Here is a 13,088-nt window from a genome sequence, read left to right as displayed (position 1 = left end):
GTATAATGTGAAGCAGGCCTCCACAAACTGATGCATTTGGCCCAAAGCATCAGTCTATAGATATGGAGCAGTGTGGAGCACTGATTGCGCTGCAGCTGCGCCAAAAAAAATAATGCAACAGGCATGTAAGCTCTGTAAATGAGGCCTTCTGTACTGACATGGTCATACCTAGATGTGCCAAAATACTGCAATTGCATTGGCCAACATTTGCTAAACCTTTGTACTTTGTCCTTAGTGAATTTGTTGATGAGAAATATTAGGTAGCTGTATGCTCACTTTAACCTCACAGATCATTTTTGGGTTAAGGAAATGCCACATGTGATGTTTGAAACTTAAATTACGTATCTGAATGATTGAACCAGTTCCTAGTTACCCTTTGTGTGACAGTTTTCCATTCGGCTTAAACAGACAACATGACCCTGGAGCAGAAGTGGGTACACTACATCACGCAGAACGTTACTGTTACATCAGGCCAGTTGCCAAAGCTTATAAGGCAATGGGGAAGCAAATTCTGGAGGAGAGGGCACCTGGGAAATGGCGCATCACAACACAGGCACCACCAAAACCTAACAAGCCTGACAAAGACAAGGATGTCACAGCAGACCAGGGTGGTTCTGCAGAACCTGTTACCAGTACCTCCATCAGCCAGCCTGCGGGACAAGCGACACCCCAGGCTCAGACCACAGGACAGGTTAGCTCCTTTGAGCAGCTTATATTAAAGGACATTTCTGACCTCAATCACTGAGTTGCTGGCCTGGAGCACAAGGTGGCTACAGTTATTCGGCTCCTCCAGGATCTTCAGCAGGCTGTGTATAAACTTTCACCCCCACCTCCATAATAAGCTACAGGGACCCTTCCTGCCCTTCCCCATGTATATAGTTGTTTTTAGAAAATAATGTTTTTATAGCTTAGTTTAGGGTTAGCTAATGTAGATATCCTATAGCTAGAGTAGTTTTAAGGTTTTAGGTGGGGTGGGTAAAATTTTTGCGGGTAGTGGTATTTAGGGTTTTTGTCGGTGGGGGTTGTTGTTTTTTATATGTGTTTTCCAAAAAATAAAAAATAAACAAAATTTTAAAAAGTACAAAAACATATATTGTTTATATTTATTTAGGATTATGTGTAGGTAGTTTTTGTATTTAGATGTGTATTAAAGGGATGGGGTTGATATTTAACCTCCTGTGTTATAGGTTGAGAGTAGGCTAAGTTAAGATAAGGTTGTTGTTAGACCTGATAGCCTTAGGGTGGTCATCCCCCAACTTTCTGCCTGCCTCCCTCCACTTTTCTGACACAGTTTTTGCTGGTTTTAGGACTCTGTGCACTTTACCACTGCTAACCAGTGCTAACGTGCATACGCTCTCTCCCTTAAACATTGTAGCACCGGCTCATATCCAATTGGCATATTTAATTTATTTGTAAGTCCCTAGTAAAGAGCACTACATGTGCCCAGGGCCTGTAAATTAAATGCTGCTAGTGGACCTGCAGCACTGATCGTGTCACCTACATAAGTAGCCCCTTAACCATGTCTCAGGCCTGCCACTGCAAGGCCTGTGTGTGCAGTTTCACTGCCACTTCGACATGGCATTTAAAAGTGCTTGCCAAGCCTTAAACTCCCCTTTTTCTAAATATAAGTCACCTCTAAGGTAGGCCCTAGGTAACTCATAGTGCAGGGTGCTATGTAGGTAAAGGGCAGAACATATACCTGTGTGTTTTATACATCATGGTAGCGGAAAACAACTAAATTCATTTTCCACTACTGTGAGGCCTGCTCCTTTCATAGGCTAGCATTAGGGCTACTCTCATACACTGTTTGAGTGGTAGATTCTGATCAGAAATGGGTAAACAGGTCATGTTTAGTATGGCCAGACTGGTAAAAGAAAATCCTGCTTATTGGTGAGGTTGGATTTTAAACTGCTATTTCAGAAATGCCACTTTTAGAAAGTGAGCATTTCTCTGTACTTAAAATCCATCTGTACCTTACAGCCTGTCTCCAATCAATGCCTGGGCTGGACTGGTTGACAGCTTCCTTGTGCATTTCACCCAGACAACCACAAACACAGGATACTCAGTCACACCTGCACTCATTTGCATGCTGAATGGGGCTTCCTGGGCTGGAAGGGTTGGTGGCCTGACACATTTCAAAGGCTAGTGGCCTGCCCTCACACAATGGACTGCCAAACCCCCTACAGACATACCTGTACTGAAAGGGGACCTTGTGTACTTCGAAACCACTCTTTGAAGTCTCCCCCACTTCAAAGGCATTTTTGGGTACATAAAATGGGTCTCTGACCCCACCAAATCAGACACTTTTGGACCTGAACCTGAAACCTGTCAAGAGGTACTGCCTGGCTGCCCAAAAGACTCACCTGGACTGCACTGCTATGAAGGATTGCTGCCTTGCTGTTGCCCTGCTGCCTTGCTGGCCTCTGACTTTTCTGAGAAGTGCTCTCCAGGTGCTTGGATTGAGCTTGCCTCCTGTTTTCTGAAGTCTCAGGGCCAAAAAGACTTAGGCCCTCATTACAACCCTGGCGGTTGGCGGAGAAGCGGCGGTTATACCGCCAACAGGCTGGCAGTAAAAAGTTTTGAATTATCGCCATGGTCATCCGCCACTTCTCCGATCCGTCCGCCAGGGCGGAGACGACCGCTGGGCTGGAGACCAGGGTCTCCAGCCCGGCGGTCGTCACAAAACCGCCGGCGGTATCATGATCCTGCTGACCACCATGGATTTCCATGGCGGTGAGCACTATCAGTGCCAGGGAATTCCTTCCCTAGCACTGATAGGGGTCTCCCCCACCCCCCACCTCGAGTCCTTCCCCAACACCCCCCACCGCCCCTGCCACCCCCAAAGGTGGCAGGACCCCCTCCCCACCCCTACCCCCAACATTACATTACACATTCACACCCGACAAGCACGAAGGCACCACCAACACACATACCCGCACACACACCAACATACATGCCAACAGCCACACACACAGTCATACGCACACACCCACATTTAGACATACACGCACTCATCCATACAGACATACATACAGACACGCACTCATTTCCAAACACACAACACCCTGCATGCATACACGCACTCACACACCCCCTCTATATACACACATGCACACCCCCATGCCCCCACACATCACACAACACCCCCCACCCCCCTCCCCTAACGGACGATCAACTTACCTCGTCCGTTAATCCTCCGGGAGGGGACGGGATCCATGGGGGCAGCCCCGCCGCCAGCATCCCGTCAACAGAACACTGCCACGCCGAATCACAGGACGTGATTCGGTGGGTGGTGTTCTGTTGACGGGGCGGTGGAGGTGGAGATACCTCCACTTCCCCGCCATCCGCCATTATGGCTGCTGGCGGCTCTCCATCCGGAAAAGGACGGAGGGCTGCCAGCGGTCATAATGCGCCGAGCGGAAAACCGCCTGCACTGGCGGTCTTCAGCACGGCGGTCCCTCGGCGGTCTTGTAAAAAGACTGCCGAGGTTGTAATGACCACCTAAATCTCTTCAAGGAAATTCCTTGTGCGTCAAAAAAAGACGCACAACCTGCCTTGCAATGAGAAAATTGCCTCACAGCAGAACCGGAATGACCCAGCCTGACTTCCCGAGTAAAGATCGACACGGCGCCTGTGTTGTGACCGGAAATTAGATGCACAGCCCTACCGGATCGATTCTCAGCCGAGCCGGAAAAATGCAGCCCGACTTCCTGAGTCAAGAATCGACGCAGTGCCTGCCATGCAACAGACAAGTTTAGTCATCGCCTACCGGATTGATGCAATGCCTGTAACTTTGTACCGCACGGCCAGGATTTCCACACATCGTCCCTGGGCGTCAAAAGATCCCCACATCGCAGTGAGGAACCAAGACTGCATGCCAGAAATTGATGCAAAGCTCCTTGCAGTGTGGAAAGAAATGACGCATCATCTGTGCCACATCAGAAAATTCAACACTCTTAATGTGAAAGGGGAGACAGGCCTCACTTTATTGCTCTGTGTGTGTGTCATGCCACATGCAATGGAGGTGTGGTGATGTAAAACCATTGTCACGAATTCAGGGCCTCCGTGGTCACACACTGATTGACAGGCCCTTATGCACTGAGCATTTACTTGTCACAGCAGTGCAGTTTTTTGGCTAGTGTCCATTGAGAGACTCACCACTAGTGTTGTGAAGTGATTCAGCCTCAACATTGATTGAATGTTAAATGTTGCACTTCATGCTTGGGACCTTGGGTGACTCCATGCTAGTCTACATACATAGAGGGTTCACATGATCTATTTCCCTCAACCTGTGGAGCAATGTCCATGGCACCATTACACGTGTGTCCCTTTGGAGAGTATGTTTTGTTTTTCCACCAGGTTCTATTTAGTCCACCAGGTTCTATTTAGTCCATACTCCTACAGACATACACCACACACATTTAACTCAGTGCATTTATTTACATGTGCATCTTTTGTCGGATAACAGGCACAGTTCTTACATCAACGATACCACACAGTTTGAATTGACATTGAACGACCAGTGTCCATGGGTGAATCACTGCATGTTCCAAGTGGAGTGGAGAAGTGTTTCAGTGATGAGGAGAATAAACAAATTGGCAATACGGAAGATAAGATACATTGACAGTCCAAAAATGAATGAGCTCAACAGGTGGGACTGCAAATGGAGGACATTACCAGTTGTAACATTTACTGGCAGAGCCATCAGCACCCTGTCAAATGAGGAACTGGCATTTTGGCACAGAAAACTGCTACCGGGCAGTTTTATGTTGGAAAGAGGGAAAGTCCACATCTTACGCCTCTGATGGGTTTGGTGCTTCACTTGAGGGGGGAGCTGGAGGTGCTGGAGGTGACGGTGAAGGAGGCACACACACACATCAGGGGCAGAAGATGTGGGTCCCCACTCCACAGCAGCTTGTCTCTATGCCAACAAGTGAGGCAGCACTGCACTGAGAAGGGCCTGCTGGTTTATCAACAATGTACCAAGGCCACAGTGGTAGGCACTAATAGTGGCCTGTATGTGTCCTACTTCCACTCCATGGACTCCAGGATCTTGAATATAGCCCCCAGCTGTGTGGCAACCTCACTAGTGAAACTTTGGCAGAGCAGTTGTTTATTCCTCTGCCTCATCAAACCAGAAATTTCAGCCACAAAGCGGAGTGTAGATGCCTCGTATAGAGCGCAAGGTGTCCTGACTTGGATTGAGGCACCTATAGACTGCCTCTTAAGTGTCCGCCATGGTATCCATCCACACCAGCACAGCATCTAGCATCTTCCGTTGGACTCTTACCGCCCGACATTGTAATTATACTTGGTGGTCCTTAGAGTCCAGGACTGGGGGTGGTGTGGCAGGTAGTTTTGCTGTGTGCTGAGTGGATCCTCTTGAGACCCTGCAAAACTGTTGGCCATTCCCGCAACCGGAGATGGTGTGTCAAGGGAGCCCAGGATTTTCCAGAAGGTATCTTGATCAAGGGTGGGCAGGCTGTCATACTCAGCCAGATCGTCATCCCAGACAGACAGCTGCTCAGGAGGTGTAGGTACATCCTATGCAATAAGAAAGCAATTTTAAAGATATCATTAGTGAGATGTTGACATTGGTAAACTATTTAACAAACTGACTTGGTAATGTTTGACTTTCCCAAAAACATTTTTGTATAGGATGACTGTTACAAAGAGTCTTTGAGTACAGGTTGCACTGTACTTGCCTTTCGAATGGCAGTATCTATGCCTTTTCACCACAACCACTGTGTGCCCAGTCAGACATTTGGACTCATGACATATATTGGAACACTGTTACACAGGTCACTGGGCCTATGAATCCTGCACATAGAAAAATATATCATGTGAACATCTGTTAAGGTAATTTGAATTGATTGACATGGTGCCAATGGTGATTGCATTTTGAAATGTTGACCCCACTACTGTTCAGATTGCATCTAATCCCCAGGGTGGTTGCATTTCCTGTGCCAATATTCATCCCAGTGCTCCTGTGAATGTGATGTGGCTCTGCTCAAGATTTTGTTATGAATGTGCCATCTGGGTTTCACACTGTGCACTATGGGACTCTGCCTTGTTATGCTGTCTACCACGCACATCATGCATTCATGTGTGCAAGTGCTGATTTTGTTACCTTGCACAGGTCTACACACATGAAAGAGTTGAGAGCGCTGCACCGTGGGTGAACTCTCCTTGAAGTCACTTTTTTCCTAAGCTGCTTTTTGGTCAAATTATTCTTACTGTTTTTACTGTTTATCTGGCATTTTAACTTGGTGTAGTTTTTCAAGTTTGTTGGTTTGAATAAGCAACTGGGAAGAACGTAAATACTACAAGGCTTTGCTGTATTAGAGTGCTCCAAGGGGCGGGAGATCTTGGAGTTGCAATTTTCCCACCTTTTTACCATTAACTCACTGAGAGGTTGGCCCTCTAGTAGTCTGCCAGCCATCCCTTCTTTTGGTGGCGAGAGACAGGCATGTAGGTGAGAGCACTGCACCATAGGCAAATTTTCCTTGAAGCCACTTTTTTCCTAAACTGTTTTTTGGTCAAATTATTTTTACTGCTTTTATGGCGTTTTAACCTGGAGTAATTTTTCAAGTTTGTGGGTTCTGAATGAGCATCTGGGGGGAAAGTAAATACTAGAACGCTTTGCTGTATTGGAGTGCTGCAAGTGGTGGGAGATCATAGAGATGCAATTTTTTCACTTTTTGACCATAGAGTGGCCGGGAGGTTGGTGCTCTAGTGGCCTGCCGTCCACCCTTTTTTATGGCGGCTGAGAGACGGGCATGCAGCAGCCACACACCGATGGCGCACTGAGGGCATGCCAAGGGCAAGCCTGTCCATGCCCAAACAGGACCAGGGGCCAGGAACCCTGGCCTAATCACTCCCCATCATGTAAGTTACACAGGTCAGCAATTACTGGCTCTTAAGCCGCCGTGCAGGGAATTGCCATGCTCAGTCTTGGGCCAGTATAATTCAGATATAACAGGTTGTTGCTGTTGTTCCAAGTGTAATTTTGAGCTAAACCCTCTGTCACCTCCGAAGAAAGGGATAGGTGTTCCACCCAAAACTAAGAAATATTGGAGGATGGGAATAATTAACAGTAGATCACTTCTGAAACACAAGATAGAAATTAGATCACTATTAGAAGAGGAATGGGTGGACATTTTCTGCATCACTAAAAGTTGCCTTGATGAAAATGATGGCCCTGATTCATCGATGGCTCTTCCACTAGACTATTATATATGTAGGCTCGACTGCACTGATAAAACCGGCGGAGAGATTGCCCTTATTTTAAAAGCGGAATTTAGATGTCTAACATCGCCATTACCCATCTCTGCCTGTGAGAATTTCCAATTTAACATTTCACTTTCCCCAACTTATACATTCTCTGGATTACTAATTTACAGACCCCCCCAGGCCCTAGTACCACATTTGGGGAAGCCATACCTGCGATTTAGCTAGTCTACTGGTGAAGAACGATCATATCACTATTTTTGGTGATCTTAATGAACACCTAGATGAGACAAATGATTCGACCTGAAGGAGATTACTACTGGACTTAGAGAGTGTCCAACTTACTCAAAATACATGCCCCCACAGACGAGAAGGGACACATCCTGGATCCTATTTTTAGTAATGACTTAAAGCTTCAGGTAAAACAGCCTGTTCCCGTACCCTGGTCAGATCACTACTTAATTCCTTTCCTGTTAGAGAAACCCTTGACAAGACTGATAAATAACTCTGCCCTCCATCCCAGACACCATTGGTCCAATCTCTCCCCCACAGGCTGGCTGACTGCTTTAATGGTGTCAAGACCAGTGCTAAAAGAGAATTTAGATGGGAACTTTGGAGCGAGTAATCAGTAGATGAGTGTACCCCTATAACAAGAATAGGAGCTAAACTTAATAAAAAGAGAGCCCCTTGGTTTAACAGCCACCTCGCTTCATTGAGGAAACAGGGTAAGAAATTGGAAAGGAGATGGAGGAAAAATTATGAATCTAAGTTAAAGAATGAATACAAACAGGCCATTAAATTTTACTATAAGGAAATTAAGAAAGGCCAAGCCATGTTCTACGAGGAGAAGATCCGCCAGGCTTCCAATTCTCTGAAGGAGCTGTTTAGGATTGTTAAATCTCTTATGGACGCTGTATAGGGTAACATCCTTCTGCCATCTTCACTGGCTTGATCTAATGAACTAGCAGCTTTCTTTCAGAAGAAAGTCATGGATGTCTATGAATCCTTGCCAGCTAAGGCAGCTGTTCCCATAGATCAAAAAGAACATACCCTTCCCCGTCCAGCCTCTGTTGCCCTATCACATTATCCAGAGGTGAATGATGAGATTACTTGAGCACTGATCAGCAACGCAAAATTGGGCTCATCTCTAGACCCAGCTGTAATGAGCACATTACCTAAGGGCCTGCAAGCGCTACTTCAATCCATAGTCACTCTAATGAATTTGTCAGTAGAGGCAGGTACTGCCCCCCAAAAAATTGAAACATGCAGTGATTAGACCTTTGCTGAAGAAACCCCACCTTGACCCAGCCATACCTGGCAATTATAGTCCCATCTCCCTGCTACCAGGGATAGAGAAAGTACTAGAAAAGCATTTCAACCACATACTGTCACATTTCCTAGAAGACAACCATCTGCTATACTCCACTCAAATGGGTTTTGTGCACAAACCAGCATGGAATCAGCACTCCTAGTATTGATGGAGGAACTTAAAAGCTTACTTGACCAAGGAGGCACTGTGGCTATTCTTCTTTTAGATCTTAGCACAAGTTTGACACTACAGATCATACAACCCTGGTAGACAGGTTCAGAGAGGTGGGGTTTCAAGATAAAGCCTTGGAATGGCTTTCATTTTTTGTGTGAAAGATAGAACCTACCAAATAATGAAAAACATGTGCTTCTCAGACATCCTGCCTTGCAAGTGTGGGGTTCCACAGGGCTCGTCACTGAGTCCCACTGTGTTTAATATCTACATGCATCCGCTTGCAAATACTGGGCAAGAATTTGGGATATCCCTAGTCTCAAATGCGAATGATACACAATTAGTGGTTTCTTTTGCAAATGGCTCCAATCATCTCTTGGTGCCCTGTGTGGAAAAAGTGGCTAATTGGATGGCAATTTGTTGTCTAAAATGAAATGGTGAGAAAACAGAGCTAATGTTTATGGGAAATAATCCTTCCCTACGACCTGTTGTCAACCGGCCCAGTTGTATGGGACCCTCCCCAGCTCCCAGCTCTATAATAAAGAGTGTGGAAATGTGGCTGGCTCAATACCTAGCGAAGGAATCCCAGGCAAAAAAACTTGTGGCAACCTGCTTTGGCCTACTCTGAACAATCCAGAAGATATTGGAAGTCATCCCAGAAAACTAAAAGAGAACGGTGATTCAATCTTTGGTGGTCTCCCGACTGGATTACAGGAACTCACTTTTCTTAGGCTCTCCAAAATGTGGTTTAAAGAAACTACATATAGTTCAAAACACAGCAGCTGACTACTCCTCAAGATACCCAGTTGAGAACCAGTGAAAGAGGCCTTGAGGAATCTCCGCTGGCTGCCTATTGTTGCAAGCATCAAGTTTAAAGCTCTATGCCTGGCACATAAAGTCATTCACAACAAGGGTCCAGCAAGGATTAGGACCCTTCTTTCTTCTTATGTTCTGTCCAGAACTCTAAAATCATCTCACTAACAGCTATTGAGAATTCCGAAAGTTAGAACGACAAGGTTGGGCAGTAGATCCTTCTCTTATCTGATCCCCAAACTCTGGACACTATGCCCCACCAGTTAAGGCACCTGAAGGAGGAAACTAGCCTTAAGAAAAAGCTCAAAGCTTGGCCTTTTCCCTAGTAATATCTGCTCTTCTTAGCCACCTTCTCTACGGTGAGTTGTATCTACCAGCTCTTGGAAGTCCCTGGGCAGCCATGTGCTCTCCAAATACAAGAAAAGAACTTGATAGACTGCAGGAATGTGTAAGGGCATGTACATCCCATATAGTTCCTATTTCTGTCTCCTCATTTATAATGACTGAATACAACAAAAATAATTTGACATTGCCAAGCCCAAGATTGAGGTGACTGCTGTAGACATCGCCTCAGATGTGATGAGGCCTGTTACATAAACTGTTGCTGAATGTATGAGCAAACAGCCCCAAGAGGGAACCAGGCTTGTAGAGTATCAAAAGATTGGCACTATAGAAAGTGAAAAGCATCATGGCAGAAGGGCTACCCATACTGTATAATAAAGGTGTTGCCCTGCAAATGTCATTGAAAAATGAGCCCCTCAGTTCAGTGTTATTTTTTTTCTCTCAAACCCACCCATACCTGCTTTAACACAACTGTTTCATGGAAGTCTCACTTCTTGTCCCTCTAACTGCTTGGGAACAAATAGAGATTTTACATCTGGGCCCACAGACATTTATGTGGATTTCATCAATATTCAGTTGCATCTGATCTGTCAAATATCAGAAGTGAGGAGCATCAAAATAGAAGATGATGTGAAAGGTGTGATAATCACCTGATATCTTTTTAATCAAAAAGGCACCATCTTGTTACCTTCCGCAATAGCATATATGCTTTCAAAGCCTGTATTGAAAGTATTCTCCATTATAACACCAACACCATGGAAACCCATCTTTCAATAAGGCTCTCCTATGAGCACATATTTTCTTATTTTGAAGCTTAGGAACTTGCCAGCGATAAGAAAGGTTTTGTAAATAGAGAAAGTTTTGCATCCAGAATGAAACAGTTTGCCCTCTATACCTGCAAGAAATGCAAGACTCTTGTAAACAAACCTCAAAAAATCTTCCCAGCCCAGCTCCAAAAATAACAGGAGAGCCTTGAAAGAAATGGGTTTTTCACATCTGGGCTGGTTTCTCCCAGAGGTCTGGGTCATTGTATGGTTTCTTATGTATCATGTACAAAATGTTGATATCCTTTCAATATCCCCTGTTGTCTCAGAGCCTGAAATGAAGGTTTGCGATAACATTACCTTATTTAAAAGCCACTTCCTGTGACAGGTTATCAAATGTTGAGTCAGAAATGGTACGCAATTGGTTCTTGGAAACACAACATCATCTGGATCTTCATATACTGAATGTCAACAATTGTGTTATTGTTCCCCTGACCTGCAAGCATTTTAGCAAGGGAGAGTACCTGTCACTGACTCCCTGCTGTTCTACAATACTACTATATAGGCAGACAGTATTCCTGGAGCACTGGGATATCAGTTTATATAATTAGTTTACGAGAAATTGTTACCAACTTATCAGGGTAACATCCCAGCCGGTAGGCCAATGGATCTTTGACGTTAGATGAGATTAACCAGGAGCTGCACATCAATTAAATGATCATCACACTCTCAATTTATTTTCAGTCAATAATGAGAATTAATGTGAGTTTAAAATCTTTATTATTCATTCTTTTAGAAGCTCATCTTTATTGAGTCAGCATTAATTTCATCAATACGAATCATCAATTAATCAATAATCAATTATAAGCAATCACTAATTCATAATGAATGCATGAAGCATGTTCCATAAAAGAAAAAATCCCTATTCTAAGAATGAGGGTAGTTTAGGGAGCAGAACAAAAGGTGTCAGTCAGAACCCATAACAAGTTTTACATTGAGAGATCAAAGCATACGACTTCTGTGTCAAATAGCAGACTCCATCACAGCAGAACTTCCCATTAAAAGAGGTTCAATAGAATCAGTAGAGCCTCAACGTGAGCAGGATAGATTAGGGCAAGGGAAGTGGCATATGAATGAGTCAGTCAGAGATAGCCTACTGTGGGAACATGCACTTTTTTAGATAGTATAATCTTAGCTTTTGCAGAATGTTTCTTCTTCATTCTTCAATCAGTGAATCAGCTTTTGCTGTCTTCATGGAAACAGGAACACTCCGTCTTCTCAGTGGGACACAATACCACAGATGGCAACATCAAGTGACCGCAGCCATTTCTTATCACTAAATGTCCTTATTTTTCATGCTGTATGACCCAATCTTTTATTCAGAAAAACACATTTTGCCTATAGGAAAACTCACGCCTAACCTTCTGAATGAACTTCTCTATTCTTCTATCAACAGTGGTCCTTGACTTAGTAGAAAAACTTATTTTTATCAATACAATGCTTAGTTTTACGGTTGATTCTCACCATTCATTTGCTTCCATAAATTGCATTTTAACATATAAGGTTCTACATTACCGCACTAAAATGCAAGCTATCTATTCATCAATTTTACAGTGTTCTTTGTGTAAGTAGACACAATTACAGGGTTAGGCGACAACAATGTTATTCAACTGATACATTTTATAAAACATAGGCATATGGGAAGGTCAGAAAAAAAAAACTTTCACATTCTTGGACAAGGTCAGTTTGTCAGAAAATGCTGCTTCAGCTATTCAAGCCGAATATGTGTAACTATGATTGTCTGGACATTTTATTCTTTTTGTCAACAAATTAAAAGCATCTTTTTTTTCTTCTGAGACCTACATGTTAATTCTGCACACTATTAATGTTAAATGCATTATTTTCTTAATTTTATGAAAACTGCTTCTTCAGTATAAATACCCCATTAATATTAGAACATACGGGTCTAGCAGTGAAGTGCTTTTTAAATGGTCTACCTTTTCAAAACCCCTTTTTAAATTCTCTGGACACCTAAATTCTGTGTCAAGCTGGGGAGTTGACATTATCTAAAAATAGCTGATAATTTGCAGATGTGTTGAAGCTGGGTAGGGCTTTGTTCAAGGCATCAATCACAGTTGTGATGGTGAGGTATTGCCTCTTAGGAAATCTTACATATCTCTCTACACCCTGTGTGGACCATTAGGAACTTTTTTTGTAAATCCTCACTGTAAAAGCTATACAAACTCTTCACTGTCATAATCTTTTAAGAAATAAATACATATACCTTGTTTGAACACAATGTTTACCACTATAAACATTTCTTCACTAAAAGTCTACTATTAAAGTTTTGTTAAGATGCCTTTCTGCTTAGACACCCAAACATGATCATAAACCTATCACTGTACAGAGTTCCCTATAAGAATGAAAATTCTGTGGCATTACTGATTTGGATATATTTA

This window comes from Pleurodeles waltl, chromosome 5 (assembly GCF_031143425.1).
Source record: "Pleurodeles waltl isolate 20211129_DDA chromosome 5, aPleWal1.hap1.20221129, whole genome shotgun sequence".
NCBI lineage: Eukaryota > Metazoa > Chordata > Amphibia > Caudata > Salamandridae > Pleurodeles > Pleurodeles waltl.
This window is presented reverse-complemented; position numbering follows the sequence as displayed.